The sequence below is a fragment of the Dermacentor albipictus genome, chromosome 4 (assembly GCF_038994185.2).
Source record: "Dermacentor albipictus isolate Rhodes 1998 colony chromosome 4, USDA_Dalb.pri_finalv2, whole genome shotgun sequence".
Classification (NCBI taxonomy): Eukaryota; Metazoa; Arthropoda; class Arachnida; order Ixodida; family Ixodidae; genus Dermacentor; species Dermacentor albipictus.
In genome coordinates, this window is record NC_091824.1 from 168,595,006 (window position 1) to 168,616,051 (window position 21,046).

Sequence of the window (21,046 nt, forward strand, 5' to 3'; positions counted from 1 at the left end):
ACGGTGGTCGGGGCAACACGAGAAAAACGCATGCGCTATGGCTGACTCTGGCAGCCCGCCGGTAGCGAGAACAAGAAAATTGAAGAGGCTCAATGTGTTCTAGGGAATAAAAGTCAAAGTAGAAAAATAAATGAAAATGTAGTTACCTTTGCTGGCTTTTGTGTCTTGACTTGGGTGCTTAGGCAAAGGAGAAAAAAAAATGTTCATAGTTTTTTCTGTGACATGAATGCACAAATGAACCACCACAAAGCTTCGTCTCAAGGGATCTCGCTGCAAGCTTTGTCAACTTGATTAATAGTGTGTTGATTTGGCTTGTCTCGTTGTGTGTGCAGATGTGCAACTTTAGAAAAGTCAGTGAACTTTTGGCGTCAAATGTTTATAACAACAATAAGCCCAGAAAGTCCTAAATTGACTATTCACTGTGCGAATTTTGTGGTGAGACTTTGTGGTGAGAAAGGTGCACGACTTTGGAACTGTCAATGCACCTTTCGCATCAAAAGTTTATGTGAACGTTATACCCATAAAGTTTCAGATTTGAAATTCATCATCACCATCACCACCACCACCACCACCACCATCATCATCATCATAATCATCATCATCATCATCATCCTGGTTACGCCCACTGCAGGGCAAAGGCCTCTCCCATACTTCAACAACCCCGGTCATGTACTAACTATGGCCACGTCGTCCCTGCAAACTTCTTAATCTCATCCGCCCACCTAACTTTCTGCCACCCCCTGCTACGCTTCCCTTCCCTTGGAATCAGGTACGTAACCCTTAATGACCATCGGTTATCTTCCCTCCTCACTACATGTCCTGCCCATGCCCATTTATTTTTCTTGATTTCAACTAAGATGTCATCAACTCGCGTTTGTTCCCTCAACTAATCTGCTCTCTTCCTATCCCTTAACGTTACACCCATCATTCTTCTTTCCATAGCTCGTTGCGTCGTCCTCAATTTAAGTGGAACCCATTTCGCAAGCCTCCAGGTTTCTGCCCCGTAGGTGAGTACTGGTAAGACACAGCTATTATACACTTTTCTCTTGAGGGATAATGGCAACCTGCTGTTCATGATCTGAGAATGCCTGCCAAACGCACCCCAGCCCATTCTTATTCTTCTGATTATTTCCATCTCATGATCCGGATGCGCCGTCACTACCTGCCCTAAGTAGGTGTATTCCCTTACGACTTCCAGTGCATCGCTACCTATTGTAAATTGCTGTTTTCTTCCGAGACTGTTCAACATTACTTTAGCTTTCTGCAGATTAATTTTTAGACCCACTCGTCTGCTTTGCCTCTCCAGGTCAGTGAGCATGCATTGCAATTGGTCCCATGAGTTACTAAGCAAGGCACTATCATCAGCGAATCGCAAGTTACTAAGGTATTCTCCATTAACTTTTATCCCCAATTCTTCCCAATCCAGATCTCTGACTACCTCCTGTAAACACGCTGTGAATAGCATTGGAGAGATCGTATAACCCTTCCTGACGCCTTTCTTTATTGGGGTTTTGTTTCTTTCTTTATGGAGGACTACGGTGGCTGTGGAGCCGCTGTAGATATCTTTCAGTATTTTACATACGGCTCGTCTACACCCTGATTCCGCAAAGCTTGCATGACTGCTGAGGTTTCTATTGAATCAAACGCTTTCTCGTAATCAATGAAAGCTATAAATAAGGTTTGGTTATATTCCGCACATTTCTCGATCACCTGATTGATAGTGTGAATATGGTCTATTGTTGAGTAGCCTTTACGAAATCCTGCTTGGTCCTTTGGTTGACAGAAGTCTAAGGTGTTCCTGATTCTATTTGCGATTACCTTAGTAAATGCTTTGCAGGTGACGGACAGTAAGCTGATCGGTCTATAACTTTTCAAGTCTTTGGTGTCTCCTTTCTTATGGATTAAGACTATGTTGGCGTTCTTCCAAGATTCCGGTACGCTCGAGGTCATGAGGCATTTAGTATACAGGGTGAACAGTTTTTCTAGAACAATCGGCCCGCCATCATTCAACAAATCTGCTGTTACCTGATCTTCCCCAGCTGCCTTCCCCCTTTGCATAGCTCCCAAGGCTTCCTTTACTTCTTCCGGCGTTACTTGTGGGATTTCGAATTCCTCAAGACTATTCTCTCTTCCATTATCGTCGTGGGTGCCACTGGTATTGTATAAATCTCTATAGAACTCCTCAGCCACTTGAACTATCTCATCGATATTAGTAATGATGTTGCCGGCTTTGTCTCTTAACGCATACATCTGATTCTTGCCAATTCCTAGTTTCTTCTTCACTGCTTTTAGGCTTCCTCCGTTCCTGAGAGCATATTCAATTCTATCCATATTATACATTCTTATGTCAGCTGTCTTACGCTTGTTGATTAACTTCAAAAGTTCTGCCAGTTCTATTCTAGCTGTAGGGTTAGAGGCTTTCATACATTGGCGTTTCTTGATCAGATCTTTCGTCTGCTGCGATAGCTTACTGGTATCCTGTCTGACCGAGTTACCACGGACCTCTATTGCACACACCTTAATGATGCCCACAAGATTGTCGTTCATTGCTTCAACACTAAGGTACTTTTCCTGAGTTAAAGCCGAATACCTGTTCTGTAGCTTGGTATGGAATTCCTGTATTTTCCCTCTTACCGCTAACTCATTGATCGGCTTCTTATGTACCAGTTTTTTCCGTTCCCTCCTCAGGTCTAGGCTAAGTCGAGTTCTTACCATCCTATGGTCACTGCAGTGCACCTTGCTGAGCACGTCCACATCTTGTGTGATGCCAGGGTGAGCGCAGAGTATGAAGTCTATTTCATTTCTAGTCTCGCCGTTCGGGCTTCTCCACGTCCACTTTCTGCTATCCTGCTTGTGAAAGAAGGTATTCATTCTCCGCATATTATTCTGTTCCGCAAACTCTACTAATAACTCTCCCCTGCTATTCCTAGTGCCTATGCCATAATCCCCCACTGCATTGTCTCCAGCCTGCTTCTTGCCTACCTTCGCATTGAAGTCGCCCATCAGTATAGTGTATTTTGTATTCACTCTACCCATCGCAGATTCCACGTCTTCACAGAAGCTTGCGACTCCGTGGTCATCATGACTGGATGTAGGGGCGTAGACCTGTACAACCTTCATTTTGTACCTCTTACTAAGTTTCACAACAAGACCTGCCACCCTCTCGTTAATGCTATAGAATTCCTGTATGTTACCAGCTATATTCTTATTAATTAGGAATCCGACTCCTAGTTCTCGTCTCTCCGCTAAGCCCCGGTAGCACAGGACGTGCCCGATTTTTAGCACTGTATATGCTTCTTTTGGCCTCCTAACTTCACTGATCCCTATTATATCCCATTTACTGCCCTCTAATTCCTCCAATAGCACTGCTAGACTCGCCGCACTAGATAACGTTCTAGCGTTAAACGTTGCCAGGTTCATATTCCAATGGCGGCCTGTTCGGAGCCAGGAATTCTTAGCACCCTCTGCTGCGTCGCATCTCTGACCGCCGCCGTGGTCAGTTGCTTCGCGGCTGCTGGGGACTGAGGGCCGGGGCTTGATTGTTCTGTTCATATAGGAGGTTGTGGCCAAGTACTGCACCAGGGTGGCCAATCCTGCTCTAGTGAGGGAGTGCGTTACCGGTTCTGGTCACCGGGATCAGGTTACACTCCAGGCCACGGCGGCCGCATTTTGATGGCGGCGAAATGTGAAAACACCCGTGTGCTTAGATTTAGGCGCACGTTAAAGAACCCCAGGTGGTCGAAATTTCCGGAGTCCTCCACTACGGCGTGCCTCATAATCAGAAAATGGTTTTGGCACATAGAACCCCATACTTTAATAATGAACTTCTCCACCGTAGTGCCTAAGGCAGAGTCAGATATTCAAGGAGCAAAGGCCCTCATGTTTTCTCTCTCGCACCAGCTCTTACTCATTCCTGCACAGAAACGTCGAGCGTCTCGAGAAACGCCACGCCTCGCTGTATCTACTAGGAATTATAAAAATGCTACCCTGCCCCACGACTTCTGCCGGCACGCCTAGGGAAAAACGCATACAACACGCGCTAAGAAACTCCTCCGTGGTGCCTAGGCAGTCGTATATTCAAGGAGCCCAAAGTCCCTGCATTTCCTTTCTCGCACCCGCTCTTACTCGCGCATGCGCGCAAACGTCTGGCGCCTCCGCAAATGCCCCGCCCCCGCTGTTACTTACTAATACGCTGGCCGTACAAACAGAACTGCGTTGCTTTGACGTCGGCGGTGACGCTCAAAAAGCGCGCGTCGCCGCCGGCGCGCCAGCGCCTAGCGCGCGCGCGCTACGGCGGCGACGTCGCGAGCGCCGCTCAGCGCCGGCGCTCGGCGTCTCGTCGCGGCGGCGCGCTGCTGCCTATAACCGCCGCCGCATAGTGCTGCTTTCGCCACAGGTCCTGCACCGCGCATAGCGCTGCCTCGGGTGGGCCGCTCGGGCTGTCGAGAGAGAGAGACAGGAGGCGGGCTTTTCCTCCCTACTTCCTACCGAAACCACTCACACGTAACTCTCGGCACACCTGCTACTACACCATCCACCGTCTGTGGCACACCGTGTTGAGCCCGTCGCCCGCCGTAGCTCGGTGAATCCGGCCGCCAGTGAGACTGCTCGGCGCTGTCGCTGCCGTGTTCCTCCCTTCAACGGCGAAGAACGCGGTGCAGCCGGCCTTTGGATTCGGCGCCACCGGCGACGGTAGCGAAGAAGCCCCGGAGAGAGTTGCTGTCGTCGTCCTCGTCGTCGGAGAGCAGACGACGTCAAGCGGCGGCGGTGCTGCGTCGTCTGCAGCGGACAACCGGCGGCGGGCGGTTGCGTAAAAACAGCTTCGCGCCACAGTCCCCTTTGCCGAGGAGGTCCCGTCGTGACGAGACCACGCCTTTCGACGGCCCTGCCTTGCCGAGGTGGGTTGCCGCTTCTTCTTGTGCCTCCCGTTTGTCGTCGTCGGCGGCATGGTTATTCCTTTCTTTAGCTTCTCGTTCTGCCGGCGCGACCGCTGTTCTCGTTCTTGGTTGTGATGGCGCGGCACGTTGGTACAATGAAACCAAACGAGATCATAAAGCAGGGACCAGCTCCATGTCCCGCTTATCACCGCTGCCGGTGCCTGCTTTATTAAACTATATTGGCGTGAAGCAAGTGCCACACCTGTGGCCCTGTTAAGTAGCTGGAAATCAAGCCTGTGCTTCACGAAGTATATAACGCTTTGAAACGATTATACTCTCCGGGACAACCTGTTTCCACCGGAGCAAATGTGCTACATAAAGATCTTGGCATATTGCTCGAAAGAAGACACGTGACCGTTGTGAGAACAGCTCCTTACTCGCCATACGTTGCCGATGAAGGCACATCCGGATTGTTTGTTTACCGTTAAGCAGCCGTGCTTTCTATAAAGCATCGCGCCATAGCCGCCGTATGCAGTGGCGACATCGAGCCACTGCGTCGTCGCTCACTCGAGCAAGTGCCAACCCTCGTGTTTATCGCTGATCAAAAGAGCGGGATGAGCTAGATGGACCGGAGATAAGGAGCTCTAATTATAGCACCAGCGAGACTGGCGTAGACGGAGTCGAGGTGATGACGCGAGCCTGCGATAAGCTGCGCGCGCGCGGTGAGTGGCTTTGCTATCCACCGGGCACTGTCGTGAAGCGATGGGGGATGGATGAAACGAGCGAGCGCACCGTGTTTCGCAAGATGACATTAACTCGCTGCCTTTCGCTATCCCTGGATATGGCTGCTTCTTAACATCTCCATTGCGGTGTGACGATAACCTCGTCACTTTTTCTCGATTTCTTGGCGTCTTCGAAGGTAGTCGAGGCTCGGCATAAGAGATTCGTCGAAACGAAGTGTTTCTTTTTCCCTCTTTCTGTTCTCACTTTTCTAACGATTACTTCGAACTTAACTTTTATTAAAATATACTCCGATGTCTCTGTACAATCTGTTTATAATTCACGCAGCAGTACAAACATCCCGCTTATCAAGATAAAGGGGTTTCTCGACCGCTTTATTGTGCAGTGCATCGTATCTGCATGTAAGAACATAGGCTCTTAAGATTGAACCCTTTGGGGCTTATCTTGTCCCAAAACGATACACTCTTAAAACGGTTGCACCCTTTGGGGTGTATATTTGTCCCACAACAATAATCGTCATCTGCCTTCCTTGCGTTTCCTTTCTTGAAAACTCAGCGCTCGCTACTTTCAACGCTGCGTCACACTGATAACGCGCATGCCGTTCGTGACTGGGAAGTACCGGGCTCGCAGCGTTAAAGAAAGGAAATGCGGGCAACACAGATGACGATTATTGTTGTGGGACAAGATACGCCCCAAAGGGTGTAAATTTTTATAAGAGTGTAATCGTCTTCTATCTTGCCTGCATTTCCCTTTCTTCAACGCTTCGAGCACGGTACTTCCAGGTCACGAACGGCGTGCGCGTTATCAACGTGACATAGCATTCTCGACGGGAAAGTAGCGAGCGCAGAGCTTTTCAAGAAAGGAAACGCAAGCAAAGCAGATGACGATTACGGTTGTGGGACAAGATAAGCCCCAAAAGGCGCAAACTTTTTTAAGAGTGCAAAGTCGCATTGGGAGTCCTTTCATGCGCAGACTTTGTTAAATTTTGTGCGCTTTATTTACTGCTCAATATGTTCTCGCGCTTTACGGAAACGATCCCTTTTTCTCGCACATACTGTTACGGTAAATGACAGTTAGCACTTTAAACAAGCATAAATTACGCATTATATAATGACGTAATTTTGTCTGTAATGTTCCGTGCGGGTAGATATAACCAAAGGGGCATAAATTATAAACACTGCGTTGACACCGTTTATGTTTATCAAATGTGATTATTATTTACGGTTTGTAGCGTTGTGTTCGCACATCGAAGCGTTCTCCATAATCTTGTTGATCATTGCCGCTCACCCAAACAACCTAGAAAAACATCTACGAGAGGCATCTGCATCTATGCGTTTAAGTAGTCATGCCTGAAGCTTCTTTTCCGGAATAGACATGGGTAATTTTTCCCATGTGGCCGCATTAGAAACTCGAACTGTCTGGAGAGCTGAATCTATAGGATTAATGAGTGCTGATAGTACATTACCAAATAATATCATTATGACTGTTGTTTGCGGTGTGAGCATGTGGCTTCGGGTTACAAAACTTAGATTTACGAAAATATTAAAGAGACAAAGTAATTAATTGTGAAAGCATTACATCGACAGCACAGTCAAGCAGTCAACGTTGCTATTTAGCCCTCATTTGCAGAAACCAAATGGGCGGCAAATACACTGAATGCCTGATCAGGAAGAGTGACTATGTACATCCAATGCTACTTTAAGAGAGAGAGAAAGCAAGGAGAGGAAATGTAGGGAAGAGAGGGAGACAGTGAACCCCGCGCTCACAAAGTCGGGCGCAAAGCAGGGCCACAACCTTAAAGCAACTGGAACGTCGAGGGCGTGAAGGGACGCAGACAAGCAAGCGCTAACAACTGACGTTTATATTTGGCCATTACTAGATGAACTAATATTTGTCTCATGCTGCATAAGAGAGAAAAAAAAAAAACCTTACGTGTAAAGAGCAAGGAACCGCGACGATAACCTTTCGTATCTGCACGCCTGTCGGTTATCTGCGGCTGGCTCCTGGTAAGTGGGCTTTTATTATGGGAGCATATATTGCGGGAAATGGTGAGTTCACTTAATCTGCCAAGTGGAGGAGAACTGATTGTTTGCTGTGGGTGGTGGGGTGGAAATGCGGTTGTTTCCGCGTGCCGGGTGGAGGCAGGCGCAGGGCCGTTCATGTGTGTTCCTGTTCTGAAATAATACCGTCGAGCGATACCTTTGCCTGGTGTGGTATTTAAGACTATATGCCTCAGTGTCTGCGGGCCAACACTATATGCAGGTAATTTCTTTTGTACAAGTTGTTAAAAATGTTTTTCTGTTCGGTTCACTGCTTGGTCGCTCGCGATCTACCGTTTGTGTCGTGGCGGGAATTTCGCGGTTCACTGCGCACTGTGACGTGCGGAGCGCGCAAACTGAACCAGATGTACGGAAACTTGCACTTGGGGTGCACAAATAACTACACTGGACCCGCCGTCGTGTCCAGTGTGCATAGCTCAGTGGCTATGGTGTTGGGCTGCGGAGCACGAGGTCGCGGGATCGAATCCTGGCCGCGGCGGCCGCATATCGATGGGGGCGAAATGCGAAAACACCCGTGTACTTAGATTTCGGTGCACGTTAAAGAAACCCAGGTGGTAGAAATTTCCGGAGTCCTCCACTACGGCGTGTCTCATAAAGTGGTTTTGGTACGTAAAATCCCATAATTTTATACATGTACACTGGACAGAATCGAATCGTACTTGAGCAGCCGTTGACCCTAATGAACGACGATAAATATCAGTCATATTGCTGGACGTGTCCACGCCCAAAATTGACTGACTTGCGGAAAGTACATCCCCTGTCTCACCGTAATATACTTTAACCTTGACGCTTGTAAACCGCTTTCTCGATATCTGTTGACCATGTAGTTCCAGGAAACAAATGTTATTTTGTGCAACGCAGATTAACAATTCAGCGCCAGCGTTGACCACTAGCTTGCGCAAAGCCGTTCCGCTATACCATCCATGAACGTCTGCAGATACGGCAATGGACAGTTCTTGAGGGCATACTGAATGCGTGCATCGAGGTAATCCGGAGTCGTCTTACTGGTTCGATAGACCTGTTCTTCTGATCGGCACCGCAGGAATAGGACGCGTAATGTCAAATCAGGGCTCTTCGAGTCTGAAGGACACATAAGTGCGTTAACGCACGAAAGCTCCTCGCGCAATTTTAGGCATCTGCGGACTGTCCTAAATAGCGCCACCATCTGCGGTTGTTATAAAGGGGTTGTTGTGGAGAGATTGTGGTAAAAAATAAAATACTTCGGCTACTCAATTTCGCTGTTGCATAGAAAAAGAAAAAAAGGAAGAAAAGGAAGAAAGAAAGGAGAAATTAAGTTTGAAGAAGAAGAAAACGTCCGTACTACAACAAAGCTGATTTGTCTGTACGAGTTTGCATATAAGAAAGAATTTCGCCTCCTCTTCTTAGTAACGAAGTTTTTTTGGAGGAAGAAGAAGAAGAAGTCCCTCCGAGTGGCCGCTGCTTCTTCGGTGAGATATTATTTTCTGTTTTCGTCGAAGAATCAGTGCTGTGTTGAGACTTCACTGTTGTCCAGGGAGAACAGACATCCCGTGGGATTCCTGTGTGCTAAAGATCACGCACAATATCGCGTGGTTTGGCTGCGCTCCGCAGCGCATCTACGCCTACCACGGCGGTAGGCAGCAAAGAACACCGGCACGAGCCATATGTCCGACAGTGCGTTCCTAGGCGCATGAGTGGCGCAGAATCGACGCCGCATTCGGAAGTGCCACAACAAGCGCCCAATGTCATCAAGCCGGCGACGCTAGTTTTCAACGCCGCCCTACCTACCAGCGCACCTTCAGTGAATATGGCTGAGACCAGCGAAAGTGAAGCCAAGAAACCACGGGTTGACGACGACAAAACATCTACCTATGATCTAAGTGACGATGAAGATATAGACTGCGATGAAACGCCGTTCTCCTTGGTAACGTATAAAAAGAAGCGGCCTGAGGGAATTCCAGTTGTTTTTCGACCATCACAGGAAGGACGCAACTTCTGGCAAGTGAATCCAAACCGCGCTGCGTCGGAAATTGTCTCTGCGGCAAAAGAAAAAGTGCAGTCTTTCCGCGTGAATAGAGATGGAAGTTTCTCTGTCAACGTCACTTCAGTCTCATCTGCAAGACATCTACTGTCGATGAGTGAAGTTGCTGGTTTGGAAGTCAAGCCATTCATTCCGGCGTCTTATACCAAGAATGTTGGCAAGATACGCCATGTGCCAATTGAGTATACGGAAGAACAACTGGTTGACTTCCTGAAGGATTTTGGAGTGACATCTGCCCGTCGTCAGGCGCGCTACAATCGCCAAGAAGACGGAGCGGTAGAATCACGTCCTCTGAGAACCGTAATCCTCCATTTCAGAGAAGACAAACCAATGCCGCAACGAGTGCATTTAGGTTTCACGAGCCACCCCGTAGAAGAATATCATGGCCCTGCTCTAAGATGCTACAACTGCCAGAGATTTGGACATCTATCGAAGAACTGCCGCAGTCAGCGTCGCTGCAAGATATGCTCAGAAGACCACAACCATTCAGAGTGCAAGTCTGTGTGTCAGCCAAAGTGTGCCAACTGTGGCGGAAACCATACAGCTTCCTACTCCGGGTGCCCTCAGAGCAGAGCTGCCTCAAGGTTACGCAGACATGAGTTAAAATATGGAAGGCTGCCTCCTCGTAATGCGCCCCCACCCAACCTTGATGCTGTAAGATGTGCGCCTCCAACTCCTAACAAAGAAAAGGAGCAAGGGGTCCATATGAGCTATTCTGCAGCCCTAAAGCACTCAGGTCGACAACGTTCTGACAGCGAGCGACACGATCCACCTTCAGAGAATGCTACTCACCTTGCCCAGGCCTCGAGTGAAATTCGCCGACCTTCTCAGCAACGCCCTCAGCCATCGACACAGCAACCTCAGTTAACATCTGAGCGACTACCTCAGCATTCGCCTCAACCACACCAGTCATCCCAGCGACCATCTCAGTCAATTCTTCAGCGACCTGCTTCGAGCGCGCATGGAGCTTCGGCGTCGTTTGGTGATTACGCGTCTTTACCCGTAGCCCAGATGATCCTGCCCATGCTATTCACAGCTCTGCGTGCAATTCTAAGTGCCATTCCACAAGCAAACAACCTACCAGAGGTAAAAGCACTGCTTTCTATGGAATCGTTGGTGCTTCCACAACCACCAACAGCCCCACGGCAGGCTTACAATGAGTAATCGTTACAACAATGTTTTCGTATTTCAGTGGAATGCTAATAGCCTTCGAAACAAGTCAGCTGATTTTCGCAAACTACTAGCTCAACATAACTTTCCTGTTTTATGTATACAGGAGGCAGGCGTAAGAGATGACTTTGGTCTTTCAAACTATGTTATATATAAATCATCGCGCATCGCTGGAAATAGCAGAGCGATGTTATGTGTGAGAAAGGACCTGCCGTCCTATTTAATACAGTCGAGCGATTCAAATATACCGGAGTTCGTAGCATGCAAGATATCTTTCAGAAATACAAGCGTCACAGTGATCAGTCTTTATCTACAATGTGCTAGCAAAATATCAGTAGACAGCTTGGTGAATGTGTTTGGTATCGCAAACTCACATGTGCTGGTTTGTGGGGACTTCAACGCACATAACGTCATCTGGGGCAGTGAATATAACGATTCCCGTGGAAGCATAATAGAGTCTGCCGCAGAAAAAAGTAATCTTATCGTGTTAAATGACAACTCTCCAACGTTCTTGCGGGGGTTTCGTTACTCAAGCTGTATAGAGGTCACGCTCTGCTCACAAGACCTTCTTGACGGCGTTGAATGGTCAACGGACATAGAAACGCACGGTAGTGATCATTTTCCAATCCTGGTAAAACATCGCCTCATACGGATTGAGGGGACCCAGCGCTACTCAAAATATACTAATTGGCAAAGTTTTCGTCACCACTTGAGTAACTCATTGGGCGAAAATCCGAGCTTTCAAAGTTTTGCAAATATCTTGTGTGAGTCTTACGAGATCTGCACAAAGCAAGTCATTGTTCCAAACGAATACGCTGCAGTCGACGGGGAATATGAATATCTAAGAGCAATTAGAAGACGAGCAGAACGGGCTTACCGCCGCAGTGGAAAGCTGGATGACTACAAGATGGCACAGAAAGTTCGGTCAACTTCACGCAGACGCTTACAAAAATTAGGTACGAGAAGGTGGCGAGAATACTGCGCGTCGTTGTCTCCCTTTACTCCAGTTCCCAGAATATGGTCAGTTGTCCGATCTTTTACTGGTTCAGTTACCCAGAGCCATCCCTTCCGAGCCCTTGCCGTAGCTCGAAGCACTCCGGAAACATCTGTTGCTGACGAATTCTGCCAACTTATATCCAGACCAGGAATTCCGTTCACTTGCCTGCAATTTACAAGTTCGATAACACTAGCAGAACAGAAAGTTCGTGCGTGCTTTATGTCACAACATCGTCAACTTGACTGTGAGTTTAGTCTAAATGAATTGACATGTGCTCTTTCGTCATGCCGTACAAAGACAGCCGCAGGCCCAGATGGTGTCACGTATACGATGTTAAAGAACCTAGGTCCTGTAGGAAGAATGGCTCTTTTGGAGATATTTAATGACATCTGGATAAGAGAGACTCTGCCAGATTCATGGAAATTAGCCCGGGTAAATCCAGTACTAAAACCAGGAAAGATTCCTCTTAGTCTTGACTCCTACCGACCCGTCAGCCTCACAAGCTGTTTTTCCAAACTAATGGAGAAGATGATAGACTGTCGACTGCAGTGGTGGTGTGAACACACAAATATGTTTTCCAATTACATGACCGGTTTTCGACAAAATAATGGATTCAGTATTAGACATTGCCACATGCGTCGAACATGAACGAAGTTGCGGAAATGTGACAGTAGCAGTATTTTTAGACATTCAAAGAGCATTCGACACTGTAAGTCACACACACATCCTTGCTGGTATGTTAGAGCTTGGCCTACATGGTCGAGCACTACGATGGGTATCAAATTTCTTGAAAGACAGAAAAATATTTATGGAAACAATCGAAGGCGCGAGTAATTATCACAGCATCACACAGGGCGTTCCGCAGGGCAGTGTTCTCAGTCCGTTTTTATTCAACTGCGTCATGGCAGCCTTGCCACTAAAGCTCCCGTCTGGTCTACAGTATTCGCTGTACGCAGATGACATCTGCATATGGGCCTCTGGATGTCATATACAAGACATTCAAACAACGCTGCAAGAGGGACTTGATAGTATCGACACCTTTTTAAAAGAAAGAGGCATGAGTCTTTCATACGCAAAGACAGCCGTACTTCCCTTTACTAGACGACAGCTGAATAATTTCCAACTTACGCTTAATGGACAAACTTTGATGTTTGTGAAAGAGCATAAATTTCTTGGAATTATTCTTGACCGCCAGCTAACATGGGCTTCACACATCCGCGCAATTGAAAAGCAGACCAATGCAGTAATAAACGTACTTCGGCGACTCGCAAGTACAACGTGGGGGGGATGAGTCTCTTCGCTACTACAAGTTCATAACGCACTCATAAAACAAAAAATTGCTTACTCGTCTCCTATTCTCCATGGTTTATCGCAATCTTCTGAGGAACGTCTTCAACGTTTACTGGCAAGAGAGCTGCGAGTGTGTCTTGGGGTTCCGCAGGCTACCTCGAGTTGTTTAGTAATTGCTGAAGCTCGTCACCCACCATTTCCAGTCATACGAACGGTTGAAACATGCCGACATATTTATCGAATCTTAACCCAACACGAGAATCATCCATTAAACCTCGCGCTTACCGAAAGAAACAAAAGCAAAATTCACGATGTTGTTCGAGAACATAAAGCATTATTACCAAGATTTGAAATATGCAAAGTGGATGTTTGTTACCCTCCCTGGATGTTAACATGTCCTAAAATAGAATTATCGGTTGACGGGATTATATCTAAGAGAGACATGTTCATAGTAGCCGCCCAACAACTGGCACTCTTCCAAATTTACTCCTTATATCCCCAGTACATACACGTTTATACAGATGGTTCGTGTCATAAAAATTCCTCGACTTCAGCATTCGTCATTCCACATTTAGCGCTAGAGCAAACATTTAAATTATCCCGAGAGACATCTTCCACCGTGGCAGAAATGTTTGCAATCCTGTGTGCTTTGCGGTTCATAGCATCAAAAGAACATTCGCAAAAATGGGTTATCTTTAGCGATTCGCAAGCCGCTCTCACATTACTACAGAGCAATAAGAAAAACTCTTTGAACACTTTGCTATTGTATGAGACACTCAAAGAACTTACAAAAGCAAGCGCATTGAACCACGTAATTGCATTCCAGTGGATACCTGGGCACTGCAATATTCCTGGAAATACTGCAGCGGACGCAGCTGCGAATCGGGCGCACAATAACGTGGAGACAACCAATCTTCCTCTATTGCGTAGTGAAGTCCGTCTGCTCCTGAGACAGATTTCTTGTCGCCTCAGCAAAACTACCTGGTTTGATCAGCAAACTAAAAACTCTGAGTTATACTTTATAGACCCATGTATAAACTTAACAATGCCGGGAAATCTAAGAGACAACAGAAAATTTGAAACATTGGTACACCGCCTGCGTCTTGGTACTGCATTCACTAAACACTTCCTGTACAGGATAAAACGTGTCTCTAGTCCACAGTGTTCTTGTGGCCATACAGACGAAGATGTGCATCATCTTCTCCTCGAGTGCACTAAATACAATCCACAAAGAAGGGCACTGCAAGCAAATTTGTTGATATTAGACAGAAGACCTTTCAATCTAAAAAAAATACTTGGCCCATGGCCAACTGCGGGCCTTCAAAAAAGAGCGCTTCTTGCTCTGAAAAAGTTTTTAGAGGAGACCAACATTGTGGGAAAATATTAGGCATCAGATGATCCGAATGCGCTAAATGAGTAACATAAACGTTGTTCGTGATTCATAATTGGTTTATGAGGCGATCGCAACTTTTATGCAATATGTATATTTCCGTTCTGCACTTGCAGTGCATTACATGTGTTGAGTGTTATGACTGTCCTAAATACCTGACTTTATATATGCGTACGTGGACTGGACTTATGCACAGAACTTTGCGACTCATGTACTGTTGGACTGCATATTTTTTATTCATCCAGTGTTCTACTGAGTGCCATCTTTCGTGTCGCTATTCTCCCTTTTTACGCAAACTTGTTTCCTTTGCCAAGTGACAAGGAGTAGCCGGTGCCACCATAAAGGCGCCAACCTCTCCTAATATTCATCTCAATAAAAAAAAAAGAAAGTTTTTTTGCTCAAGCGAATGTAACTTCGGAACTTATATGTAAACTTTAAAGTGTGCACCGACTTTCCGGACCACCTGTGATGCGAAGAATCGGAAACAGAGCCCATCGTTTCTTTTTTTCAGTCCAACTGTTTAGTCAGCTGCTGATGGACCCGCATGACGATTTACGACAAGCCACTTTGTGATTGAAATACTTGCACATACGTCAAAACACTGAGCCTTTTACTGACAAACTAACCGCTCCCGAGTGCCTTTATTTCACTCTCATGAAAGGTTGTTACTGAATTAGCATTTTGTTTGAAATGCAAATGAGATACTGAACAGCACAGTATAGGAATAGTTGCTTTTGTCATGACGATTACGATTGATCTCGTGGTCCTTTGTCCTAAGGCGCCATAGCCTCCTTTTACACACACATTACTGCTTTGAACATGGAGCCTCTTGACCGACAGTGCACGTGGCTGCTCTTTAATGTTTAAATGTTTTCACATCGCTCTACGTGATGTGAATAGCGTAGGCATTAACGTAGAGGTCAAAGTATAGGATAGCGTAGAGATTAACGTGGATGCTCGTAATTAGCACTCTAGGAACTTTATACAGTCCTTCAGAAGCGAATCATAAAGCGCAGTAAAAGCTTACGACTATTTCACGACCGTCAATAGTCTGAGTAGCTTGATTTGGCGCCGGCAAACCCGAAATGTTTCGCGTTTTGCACGGGTCGCTCCATACTTCCACGATATGAAAAAACTGAGTTGAATTGAAATAAGTTGATTTGCTGTTGCATTAGGACCTTAAGTGGATGCAGCATCGTGCTAGGTTGTTAGCCAAATAGCATGTTAATGCTCTAGTTAATGCACTTGGTGGCGCATACACTATGGGTGTCGCTGTGAATATTACAGCATGTCAGGTACGGTTTGTTTTTGACCGACGGAGCATGTTTCAAACGTCACCTACACGTTTTGATCTACATAGCTAAGAGTCGAGTTTTAAGATATGTATAATATTGTAAATTCATTGCACAATGTGAACTCTATGAAGATATAAATTAAGCTCTTGCTACATAATGCCTCCTCAGGGCGCACTCGAGGTAATTTATATCTGTTACTTTAGGAACGTGTTCTTAACAATTTATGTGTCGGTGTTGCAATAAGTTGCGTAATCAAGGAGAGCTGGTATCAATCACCACAGAAGGTGACAAGCTTTCATTTAGGCGTATAAGACACAATTAACATTTACTCAATTACGATCATTAAGAGAGAAAGAGAAAATAGAGACGTTACCTAATCAAAGACGCAAATTGTCGGCCTTGTCGGTGGGTTACCATTACTGAATCTTTTTTCATCAGACGGTAAGGCGTGCAATACGTATCCCTCAAAATAAAGATAAAGAAAAGACATGGATGGATGAATATGTATGTATGTATGTATGTATGTATGTATGTATGTATGTATGTATGTATGTATGTATGTATGTATGTATGTATGTATGTATGTATGTATGTATGTATGTATGTATGTATGTATGTATGTATGTATGTATGTATGTATGTATGTATGTATGTATGTATGTATGTATGTATGTATGTATGTATGTATGTATGTATGTATGTATGTATGTATGTATGTATGTATGTATGTATGTATGTATGTATGTATGTATGTATGTATGTATGTATGTATGTATGTATGTATGTATGTATGTATGTTAGTAAATGCATGTATAGTTCAGTACTGTGCCCTTCGTGGGGTGCATATGCACTTAAAGCTCAGTCAACATAATTATCCCGTCCATACTTAGCTGGCATGTCTAGTCTTTCTGTAACGCTGTCTAGATGGACCATTCTCAGCATTTTGCGATTGCCACAAAGCTCTTGACCAGCGCAAAACCGCAATCGGCTGTCGACCTAAAGTCGAGCGTGCTAGAAACTGGCACCACGTGGCACAAATAGACAGCACTTGTCCATACAGCGCGTCATCAATTAGTCAGAGGTACTTAATGGTCGAATTAGGGTAAATGTCGAGGTACCAGCACTGGGACGCCACCGTTACGGTAACAGTAGCCATAGGAGAGGAGTCTTCAGAACTGCTGACCATGTACGCAAAAGCGATCGCATAAGCAGGCGCCACAAAAAAGTCGCAGTTTTGCCTGGAAGGTGAACCATCGATTGCGATAGCAAATTAGTTGATAGCTGTACGAAGTAAGGGTAGTAGTTTCACCAGTCGTATAAACTTGTAAACATTAGCTTACTAACTAAATGAACAAGCATGGTGTCACATGCGCCAAGTCAATGTGAACACATCTCCCTCGACCCCCCCGGAAGCTCACTGTCAAAACGCTGGAGCGAGGAAACGCGGCAGCTGCAGCGAGCGAATTGACCTTCATGCTGCCTCTTGCTTCAAAGCGAATTAAGCGGCGAAAACATAGCGCACACGAAGCTATCAGCACTCCTCATCGCAGATCGCCTTCAAAATAGGGCCTGCGCGGCCGCACGCGGCCACGCCATGTGCAGCAGCCGCCGGAGTAACCCCCCCCTTCCTCCCTCCCCTCACCCCGGTGCCTTGCTCGCGCCAGAAGACGGCGCGTTCCTCCCCGCTTTCCTCCCTTGCTCGTGAGAGATTCAGCCATCATCGTCTGCTCACCCTCGCAGGCTTTCACCCGCGCATACAGCATACGGCGCGTGGAGGCGATGTTATCGTCCTTAGTTTTTATACGGAACATCACGGCGACGGCGACGGTAGAAATGTGCCGGGAGTGACCATATAGATGTTATCTCAATAAAACCTATTTCAGTGCTTTAAACGCACGCAGCACTCGTAAGCATGTTCATGGCTTTAAGTCTCCCTCGCGCACGTTTGGTGCCCACGACGCAGCTTTGTGCGATCGTACAACTGCAGTGGACCAAGGGTCTGGTTACAACTATACAGCGCTTTGCGAATTCAGGTCATACGCGTGTTAGCAGCTGCGATGTACAACATTCGGAGTTGGGCTTCTGAGGGACAGCGTATCATGCAGATCCTCTGCTCCCATTACGCAAGTTGTGTTCGCCCCAACATGCGAGCCTTCCTTCACTCCCTTCACCGGATTTGTATCCACGCGCGTGGCACTTTTCAAAATTGCCTAGACGTTGCAGCACAGAGGGGGCGGCCAGTTCTAACTGAGCAATCTCTGGTACTGAATAATCTCTCAGAATGTGTGGTCGATACCACTGGCCACACATGGACGCGTGTAACTGACCGCCTCTCGTAAAGGTACACTATAGGTGTGGTAGACTTGGTACCCGCGCCGATCATCCGCCAACCTAGCAGTTAACACTAATGGGTGCGTAGATGGAATAACAGGGAGGCGAGTGCGCGATCTGTTTGGTCCGTTCGCGTGCCGGTATTGTTGGGATACTGCTTGTCCTGCAGCGTGCAGTAGTCGCCAGCACAAATAAAGCAAGGCGCTGGCGTTTTTCGCGCTTCAGTCGATTGATTCTTGCCTGCGCGTCGTACGTTGTGAAGCTATAGCGTGGCATTACCTCTACTACGTTGGCGCTTTAAGTTTCTTGGCCCCTATCTGCCCAACTTAATTGCGAAGCTCACTCCACCTGTAGTAACGGACGAGGCGGCGGCAGTCCGCGTGGAGTAGTGAAGAGAGCAGCAAGGGTCATAAATATGCTGACTTTAACTTTGTTCAGTCAACACTGCCTTAATTACGAATGTTTATAATAATTTCCGACAGTACTGTTCTCGGTCGATTGCTGTGAAGAGAGCCTTGGCTACTTCATTTCTCTATGTTAGACAAAGGGACTACTTCGGTTTTTGAAAGAGACGGGATTGGACAAGCGGCTGTGAGAGTGACGTCGCGTACCATGCCAGAATGATGGACTCCAACGGACGATGTGTGTGTGCTGTGATATGTGCTCTCTCTCCCTCTCCCCCTTCCCCATCTTTAATCTCCCCCATCCCTCTCCGATGTGTAGGGTAGCAAACCGGTTGAGCCATACTGGTTAACCTCCCTACCTTTCCTTCTCCACTTTTTTCTTCCTTCCTTCCTATGTTAGACAGAAGTAAATAAAGAACAAGAAAAGCCAAATAAGTTCATAATAAAATTAAGTAAGTAAAAGCAAAAAATTGACAATGAAGATTTGCGTAGCATTGCGATAGCGGTCCAGACAGACTTTAGATGTCCAGTGAACTATCCGCTGCGGCATCGTTGTGCCTATTGTGATTATCTTCGACAGTAGCCAACTTTTGTTGCCTCAGCGCTCAATTCTCCACGCAGTTATACAGCCGAACTTTTTGCTCACACCTTGTGCGGGCAGGATGTCCCGAGGCTAGGCACTTACTGCATGCGTAGGGAACGTCCTTATCAATTTTCGTATTTGACTCGAGCACTTCAAAGGAGGGACAGAAGCAAGGCGACTCACCGCTGCCGTAAAGGCAAAGATGAATAATTTCCAACTAGCTCAAATGTCCACCTGGCTTATCTTTGTAACTATTCGCAGAACATTAGCCTGATTTGTTTCTGCGAGCCTTCTTGTTACCTCGAGAGGCTCACAAGGAGAATGCAAACTGAGGTGAAAGGAGATGGCCGTGAGTGCGGGCGAATAAGGGCCTCGTTCTGAATTTGCGATTTCCAATGACAGTTGGGATTTATCACAAAACATACCTGAAAACATTTCTGCTCGTAGGTGACATATCTTACTGTCGCTTTCAATTCGTGACTTGTCAAGCTTGGAACCGTCACAAAATTTGTACATCTGGATTTGCTTCACTGATGACAGACAGAAAAAAAAGAAAGAAGGAAAAAAGGGCCATTACGCAGGTTGGCATTCTAAAACGAAGCAAGCTAGTTCAGAAATGAACTGTTCATTGTGTCTACTCGAAACGCATATAACGACAAAAGCATCGAATCACTTGATAAATGCATCATAAAGGGTAGGTACCCTTTGCGACTTTTTTTAAAAGAAGCATTTATCTATGTGGCTGTGATGGGTAGATTACATTTTAATCTCACAATGGCTTGAACGACTACCGTACCGTACTAACAACTACCGTACTTGCTACTTTTCTGTCTTGCTGACTGCGTGTATGTTTGTCAGTGAGATGTATATCCATCATCCTTAGCTACCTGAGATTGAGTTGCTAACGGTAATCATTATTAGGGTTATGATCGTGTAGCATAAAACGAAACGCAATAGGCTGCACGAAGTTACTGAACACATGTAAGCAGTTCTCGCACCAAAGATCTCATATTTTGAATAAATTGAAAGTGGAGCCAAGAAAAAGAAAAACGCCGCGCTGCCGGCGTGCTGCTTTTCTTCTTCCACTTCACTGTGCGCGGAAAAGGATTGCAATAATGCAGAGTGCGCTGACTGTCGTCAATACGCTTTGTTTGTATGCCCGCTGTATTGTGTTCGCCTTAGGCGTCTGTATCGTGGTCTTCACTGCTATTATCGACACGCACCTGTAGAACATTATTTAGCAAACAGTGCTAATAACGAGACAGAAAAGAGGCGCACGACACAGGTGCTGACTTCCAACATGTATGTTTATTGAGCGAGCGCAGAACATATAGGCAGAGAAGTAATAGTAAACGACAGGAGCCGTTTATGAAATACTATTGAAGAGCGGACGCTCCTACGTAGGACAAACGCAACGCTGGCTCAATGATCGCCTCCGGAAGTACGCCAACAACTTAAAATGAAAATGCAGCAGCAATCTTGCTCTGCATTGCAGGTCGTGTAAATGTATCCCATATGTTAGAAAAGTCACTGTCATCCAAAAGCACGCTGACCAGCGCACGCGTGAAATTATCGAAGCATTTGGCACCATCCAACATGGTCCTTCATGCATAAGTTCACCATGCATCCAGTTATTAGACAAAGAAGTCGCGTATCTGCAAATTTAACCGATCTCCGCCCACCTGCAATGTGAAGTCATTCTTTTCATGTTGTCAGGCCATTTATGTTTTTACTGTTACTTCCATGCCTATATATTCTGCGCTCGCGCAATAAGCACACTTGTTGGAAATCAGCGCCTGTACGTGTCGTGTGCCTCTTTTCCGTGTCTCGTTATTCGTGCTATTTGCTAAAGAATGTGTTCGTACCAACAGGCCCGGCTAGCCATGCA

General features: G+C 46.3%; 1 protein-coding gene across 3 annotated transcripts in view; it reads left to right on the forward strand.

The window, feature by feature from the left end:
• Nucleotides 1-4,379: 4,379 nt before the first annotated feature.
• Nucleotides 4,380-21,046, forward strand: part of Dgk (diacyl glycerol kinase 1) — a 555,078-nt gene continuing 538,411 nt past the window's right edge. For all 3 annotated transcript variants that reach the window (XM_065442108.2, XM_065442112.2, XM_065442113.2), the window contains exon 1: nt 4,380-4,898. The gene's annotated coding sequence lies outside the window, so the exon portion shown is untranslated. The remainder of the gene's footprint in view (nt 4,899-21,046) is intronic.